The sequence below is a fragment of the Nicotiana tabacum genome, chromosome 11, assembly GCF_000715075.1.
Source record: "Nicotiana tabacum cultivar K326 chromosome 11, ASM71507v2, whole genome shotgun sequence".
NCBI classification, from domain to species: Eukaryota; Viridiplantae; Streptophyta; class Magnoliopsida; order Solanales; family Solanaceae; genus Nicotiana; species Nicotiana tabacum.
This window is the reverse complement of record NC_134090.1, coordinates 164,250,114-164,258,162: the sequence shown is the minus strand read 5'-3', so window position 1 is coordinate 164,258,162 and position 8,049 is coordinate 164,250,114.

Sequence of the window (8,049 nt, the reverse complement as noted above, 5' to 3'; positions counted from 1 at the left end):
CCCGGGTTAACAGAATTCCTTATCTAGATTTCTGGTACGCAGACTGTAATATAGAGTCATTCTTTTCCTCGATTCGGGATTAAAATTGGTGACTTGGGACACCCTAAATCTCCCAAGTGGCGACTCTGAAATAATTAAACCAATCCCGTTTCGATTGTCCTTTAATTGGAAAAAACTCCCCTGCGCCCTCGGGCGCGGAAAAGGGAGGTGTGACAGCTCTGGCGACTCTGCTGGGGATTATCAACCCAGAACCACTGGTTCAGGGTTAGAAATTCGAGCTTAGATAAATTGTTATATTTGGCTTTATCTGATTTTTTTACATGTTTTAAGCCTAATGTGCTAAATGTTGCTTTTACCGCTTTGATATTATGTGAACTGTATATAAATTGTGCCGAAACCCATCTTCTCTCTGAGTCTTCTAAATCATGAAGAAGGGCGTACTTCGTATGACTTCTTTTCTGTATAGTGTCAAATCCCAATTTAGAACGAGGTTCGGATAAGTTGCTAAGCCGGTGAAGCTTCTGTATTCCCGGTACGCTGCCCCCCTCGGCTCGAGCTGTCCGCTCGGGTAAGCCAGGTCTAGAACAAACACCCAGGTTCTGAACCTAGTATAACAAAGCCACATGTCGGATCCCTAGTAGGAACGTTTATTTGCATCATGTGCATTTGACTTAGGGGACTCAACACAGGGGTTGGGTCCGTCTAGGACAAGCAACCTGAAAATAATAGACCATCTTATGGCATCCTATGTGCTACATGTTGTATTCAGTCAAGGGCGAATGGGTCATTTGGTCATTTCCAGCATGATGTTATTTTAATCAAAGCATGGGGAACATTTGCGGAATCCAAGAAGCCTTGGAATTCCCTATGTCCCCCACGCTTGCTTTTTGGGAAAACACATGGGGAACATTTGTGGAATCCAAGAAGTCTTGGAATTCCCATATGTCCCCCACGCTTCATATGTTGGGAAAAGCGCATGGGGAACATTTGCGAAATCCAAGATGTCTTGGAAATCCTTATGTTTCCCATGCCACATTTTGAAAATAACAATAAATATAAAAAATAAAAAATACATATAAAAACAAGGCATGAAAATTCAAAAGATTTTGTATGTTGTCATCATTTTCCACAAATTAGAAAATCGTGAAAAGATGAGGAAATGGCAGTATAGAGATATAACTACTTATTTTTAGAAAGAAAAAAAAACAAATGTCCAAGTAGTGTCGAAACTCTGCCGAAATTTTGAGAATATAAAATTAAAAAATATGTCTTATTAGTTTGTTTTATATAAAAAAAAAAGCATTAATAGAAAAGAAAATTGTTTGTCTTGCCATAAAAATGAAAAAAAAGAGTCTTGTTTTTAAAATATGTGTTAATTAAAATAATCCAAAAATATTTTCTCCATTATTGGCTTCTCTAGGAAGTCTTTCTAATTGTTTTCAAAAAATAATATAATACAAAATAAAAAAAAAAATCCGAAAATATTTTGATTCTTTTTCAAAGTTGAAAAGAAAATCCAAAAATCCAAAAAAAAAAAAACATTTTTTGAGAGGCATTTCTTTTATTAAAAGCAAAATTCCGAAAAATATTTTCTTCTGCTTCTGTAGAATAAAGAAAAAAAGAGCAAATGAAAATTCAAAAATATATCTTAGAAGTGTTTCTTGTAAAAAGAAAATCAATCAAAAAATGCTTCCTTTCTTCTTTTAAAGTAGTTCTATTGACTGAACTACGCGGGTTTGATTCTCACCGGATGTGAGATACGTAGGCAACCCTCATCGGGTCCAACCCCACCTTCTCAAAAAAAGAAGGAATGTTTTATGTTTTTCGTTAATTTGTTTGTTTGTTATGAATGAAAAATAATAGTCTATTTGATTGTGGTGAAAAAGAATAATAATAAAAAAAATAGAAATGGAAAAGGGTCTTCTCAAAAATAGTTCTTTTGCCCGAACTACGCGGGTTTGATTCTCACCGGATGTGAGATACGTAGGCAACCCTCATCGGGTCCAACCCCACCTTTTGCTAAAAAGCCAAAAACAAATAATAATGAAAAACAAAAAAAAAACATGTCAAAGATTTTTAATTTTGTCGTAAATAAGTCTAGTGATGTAACTTCCCCCTTTTACAAAAAATATAGCAAAAACAAATCTGTCAAATTTTAATTGTCATAAAGAAGTCGGGTGCCGCTGTTTTATCAAGACATAGCCGAATGTTCCCGAAAAGGACGCCGGAAGGCTGGCTTTGCATAAACAGCCACTTTTGGGTCATTTTTAAGACTTGGTCCAGTTGACCCCCACGGCCTAAAAATCTTCGTCCCCGAGACGTTGAAAGGCCATTTTGCAATATTGACTTTTCTAATTTGAAAAACGATAAAAAGAGTTATAAATAAGTCAGGTGATGCTGTTTTGTCATAAATAGCCGAATGTTCCCGAAAGGGACGCCGGAAGGCTGACTTGGCATAAACAACCACCTTTGGGTCATTTTGAGATATGCACCCACACAGCCTTAAAAAGCTTCGTCCCCGAGACGTCGAAAGGCCGTGTTTGCAATACAAGGTTTTTATCATAATTTGAAAAAAAAAACAAAGAGTCAACGGTCGGGTGAATGCCGTTTGGATGTTTAATCAAAAAAAAATATATGAAAAAATAAAATAAGCCGAGCCAGTTTCGGCCGCGTCTTAAACCGTTCTTGCCGAAGTAGCCTTAGAGTATCTGTCAGTTGTCGAAAGGTTATTTTCGTAAAAGAACGGACAAGTTTGTAAAAGTGTCATAAAATAATCCTCCCCGGCCTCAAAATTCATGTGAAATTTGGAAGCGGTCACATTGGCAAAAAAAATAACCATTTGTTTGCATTTGTCGAACAGAGAAAGGGAGTTAGCCTTTTGTTTTTGAGTTTATAAATCTTTTGATTAAAATAGGCGGGTTGTTTGATTTTCAAGTTGGTAGGTCATCTTTAAACCTTTGAAACCCAGTTTGTTTTAATATGAAAAGTGAAAAGAAAAAATGTTCATTATTGTTTATCTTTTATTGGTCCGAACTACGCAAGGTCTGATTCATGCGGGGTCATGATACGTAGGCAATCTCCATAAGATTCGACCACAACAAAAAAAAAAGCACAACAAAAACAAAAACAAAAGCAAAACAAAAAAAAAAAGCAAAAAAAAAGAGAATGAAAAAACAATGAAAAAAAAAGAAAAGAGAAAGAATAGAAAAAAAAAACATCGAAAAAAAAAGAAAAGAAAAAGATGTTGTCAATAATGAGGACCGACTTTACTGAGTCCATTCTAACCTGCTTGTTTTGCAAATAAGTTAAGGTGGTTGGTTTGTGGTAAGCCAGACAATGACACCCAGAATCTTTTACTTGCACCTCCTGATGCACACTCTGCGGGGATCAGGCCTGATGACGGAAGCATTCGAGTCCTATTGGGAACTTGTTGACTAAGGGTAATGATATGGAAGTTAGCAATGGTCATTGCAATACTAAGGCAAAGCTCAGTGGCTACGATGCCAAGTTTGATAAAATGGGAGGACGCTTCGTTCCTTGGTTAGCAAGAAAGAAGCTGTTGGTGGCTTATTTTGTTGTCATTTCTGTTGTTCGGATTATTCTTAGGGTTGTAATCCAAGTATTGTCTTGTGTCAAACCTTCCTATCTTTCCATTTTGTCATATAAGTTTGTTTAAGTTTTGTCGAGGCTGGGTTAGAATTTTATTCTGGTTGTTTTGTTTGTCTGGTCATTCAAACCATTTCACCGGTAATCTAATGCAAAATCCGGTCCTTTTTATTTCCAAGTTTTGTTTAGTCCTTTTATCATTTTTATTCAGTGCCGATTCTAGGGACATGACATGCGCACCCAGTTTGGGCCTAATCTTAAAAGTTAATCATAAAACCCTGGTAAGGTGATCAAAGCATTTAAAGGAAATAAGAACGGTTTGAGATTATTTGGAGCCCGAGTCATGTGGAACTGGGGCAAGTTAAACACAAAGAAAACCGTTAAAGAAAGATTCGCCTAAATTGGCATGAGGGTCGTTCATAATAATGAGAATGAGAGTGTCGCCCAATGGTGTTTTAGAAGTGACAAATGAACAAACAAATGTTGAATATAATTGTCAAGTCCAGCACCATCAGAAGAGACTATAAATTTTAATTGTGTTGTTTGCACTTGGCATGTCTTGAAGACTGGAATGACGAAGGCATTTTGTTCTGCTACCTAAACACTTTATCCTTCGTTACCCCTTTTGAGCCTTTATTTATTTTTCTTTCATACCCCTCGTTCGGAATTAGTAGCAACGAATGGAATACGCAAGCATGGCAGTTAAGAGAAAAGAAAGAAAAGAAAACAACGAAACGGGAAAAGAAGAATAAAAGAAAAAAAGAGAGAAAAAAAACGACAAAAAGAAAGGAGAAATGAGAAAAGGAAAAGAGAAAAGAAAAATGATAACGAAAAAATCAAATGAAAAGAGGAATTGGGAACTACGTTTGACCTGATTCCTCAAAGAGGATACGTAGGCGCTTCACGGCTCGGTCATAGTTTTGAAAAATGAAAAAATCAATTAAAATATCCCCAAGCAAGAAACTGGGGCAAATGTTGCGTTTATTGTGAATAAATCTAATTCCGAAGGTTGTAACTAATAACCCAAAATGAATGCATTTTTGAGCCTTTAATACCCTTTCTTTCTAGCCCAATCCAAAAACCCACATTACGGTCCAAAGAAAGACCTTCTGATCAGTCTTTAAAAGATGCCAAGTCAGACAAAGGAAGAGTCTTACCGGCGAACATAACATTCTGTTCCACAGCAGAAAGGACTCTAATCTCCAGCAGAAAGAGTCATACCGGCGGCACTCCAAATCCCCAGCTGAAAAGTGATACAAATGAGAGAGTCTTATCGGTGAAAACCTTCACAGGCACCATAAGGCGATGAAAGCTGAGAGAAAAGCCAAAAATGAGAGAGACTTGATAGCGAAAACCCTTCGGGCACTGCAAGTCGAATAAGATTGGGAATCAGATGGGGAATCGCCAATTGAGGATCTTGAAAGATGATTGGCGGTAAAGGATAGGCCCCATATGCATATCATGGCCATTAGAGTCGGTATCTGCGTTTGATAGGTTTTTATTTATAGTTTCTTTTGTTAAAGAGTCATGTTTTTTTCTTTGTCTTTTTATTCTGCTCCCTTTTATCTTTTTCCTTTCATAGAAAAATCCCCAATAGAGTCTGTCTGGTCAGAACAAGTATGAAATGACTTCAAAATAGGCCATCAGCTTTCCAAAATGAGATCTGACTAGTACATCCAAGTGGTATAGTCAGCAAGGAACAAGCGCGAGGCCAGTGTCAAAATATATATCCCCAGCAAAAGGCCCATGAACAAAGCAAGGAGAGCAGTGAGCATGATTTGGAAAAATCAATGCTAGACTAAAAGGTCGTGGAAATGCCAGTTTCCAAGCTATGCCACAAAAGAAGAGGGATATCCCCCAGGAGGAAGGGATTATCCCCAGCACATAATATCATCCCCAACAAGTTGTGCAACGCAAAGCAAGGAAGGAAAAAGGAAAATCCATCCCGTTGGGAGTATCACAACCAACCACCATGTTTTAAACTAACAAATTTTGTTTGATTTGAAACGGGTTAAGGAAATGGCATTGATGCAGAAACGCATGCCACAAGGGATATTATCAAACTGGGGCAGAAAATTTTCCTTTCATTCAGAAAATTTTCTGGAAGTCAGGTACCCTCAGCTGATAACATTTTACCCCCAACAGGTAAGTAAATCAAGGGAGGTAGTCTTCGAAGGAAGAAGCTATGCAAAAACAAAAAAAAAACAAAAAAAAATAATAAATAAATAAATAAATAAATAAAAAGAGAATAAATATAAAAAATGGGGAAGGTAGAAAAGGAAAAGTTCATCCCAATCCCCAGCAAGTATTCGAGGTAAGACATTTTCAAGTCTTAAAGATATTTTGGGTTCATCCGCCCTCAAATAGGATATTTTGGGTTAATCCGCCCTCGAATAGGATCTGTCGGGTTCATCCGCCCTCAAATAGGATATGTCGGGTTCATCCGCCCTCAAATAGGATATGTCGGGTTCATCCGCCCTCAAATAGGATATGTCGGGTTCATCCGCCCTCAAATAGGATATGTTGGGTTCATCCGCCCTCAAATAGGATATGTTGGGTTCATCCGCCCTCAAATAGGATCTGTCGGGTTCATCCGCCCTCAAATAGGATCTGTCGGGTTCATCCGCCCTCAAATAGGATCTGTTGGGTTCATCCGCCCTCAAATAGGATATGTTGGGTTCAATCCGCCCTCAAATAGGATCTGTCGGGTTAATCCGCCCTCAAATAGGATCTGTTGGGTTCATCCGCCCTCAAATAGGATATGTTGGGTTAATCCGCCCTCAAATAGGATCTGTCGGGTTAATCCGCCCTCAAATAGGATCTGTTGGGTTCATCCGCCCTCAAATAGGATATGTTGGGTTAATCCGCCCTCAAATAGGATCTGTTGGGTTCATCCGCCCTCAAATAGGATCTGTTGGGTTCATCCGCCCTCAAATAGGATCTGTTGGGTTCATCCGCCCTCAAATAGGATCTGTCGGGTTCATCCGCCCTCAAATAGGATCTGTCGGGTTCATCCGCCCTCAAATAGGATCTGTCGGGTTCATCCGCCCTCAAATAGGATCTGTTGGGTTCATCCGCCCTCAAATAGGATATGTTGGGTTCATCCGCCCTCAAATAGGATATGTTGGTTTCAGTCTTTACTTTTAAGTGTTGAAATTGGGAGCCCGCCCAGATAATAGAGGCATACATTCAGTCTTTTATTTTAAGTGTTGAAATTGGGAGCCCGCCCAGATAATAGAGGCATACATTCAGTCTTTACTTTTAAGTGTTGAAATTGGGAGCCCGCCCAGATAATAGAGGCATACATTCAGTCTTTTATTTTAAGTGTTGAAATTGGGTTAATCCGCCCTCAAATAAGATCTGTTGGGTTAGTCCGCCCTCAAATAGGATCTGTTGGGTTCATCCGCCCTCAAATAGGATATGTTGGTTTCAGTCTTTTATTTTAAGTGTTGAAGTTGGGAGCCCGCCCAGATAACAGAGGCATAAATTCAGTCTTTTTATTTTTTCAAGTGTCGAAGTTGGGAGCCCGCCCAGATAATAGAGGCATACATTCAGTCTTTTATTTTAAGTGTTGAAATTGGGTTAATCCGCCCTCAAATAGGATCTGTTGGGTTAATCCGCCCTCAAATAGGATTTGTTGGGTTCATCCGCCCTCAAATAGGATCTGTTGGGTTCATCCGCCCTCAAATAGGATCTGTTGGGTTAATCCGCCCTCAAATAGGATCTGTTGGGTTAATCCGCCCTCAAATAGGATCTGTCGGGTTAATCCGCCCTCAAATAGGATCTGTTGGGTCAATCCGCCCTCAAATAGGATCTGTTGGGTTCATCCGCCCTCAAATAGGATATGTTGGGTTCATCCGCCCTCAAATAGGATATGTTGGTTTCAGTCTTTTATTTTAAGTGTTGAAGTTGGGAGCCCGCCCAGATAACAGAGGCATACATTCAGTTTTTACTTTCAAGTGTTGAAATTGGGAGCCCGCCCATAATAACAGAGGAATACATTCAGTCTTTAATTTTAAGTGTTGAAATTGGGAGCCCGCCCAGATAACAGAGGCATAAATTCAGTCTTTTATTTTAAGTGTTGAAATTGGGAGCCCGCCCAGATAACAGAGGCATACATTCAGTCTTTTTATTTTTTAAGTGTTGAAATTGGGAGCCCGCCCAGATAACAGAGGCATACATTCAGTTTTTACTTTCAAGTGTTGAAATTGGGAGCCCGCCCATAATAACAGAGGAATACATTCAGTCTTTAATTTTAAGTGTTGAAATTGGGAGCCCGCCCAGATAACAGAGGCATACATTCAGTCTTTTATTTCAAGTGTTGAAATTGGGAGCCCGCCCAGATAATAGAGGCATACATTCCACGTCTTTACCCATAGGAGATGCATTTCCTCCTAAGTTCAGTTTTACCATAGGAGACGCACTTCCTAGGTTCAGTTTCAC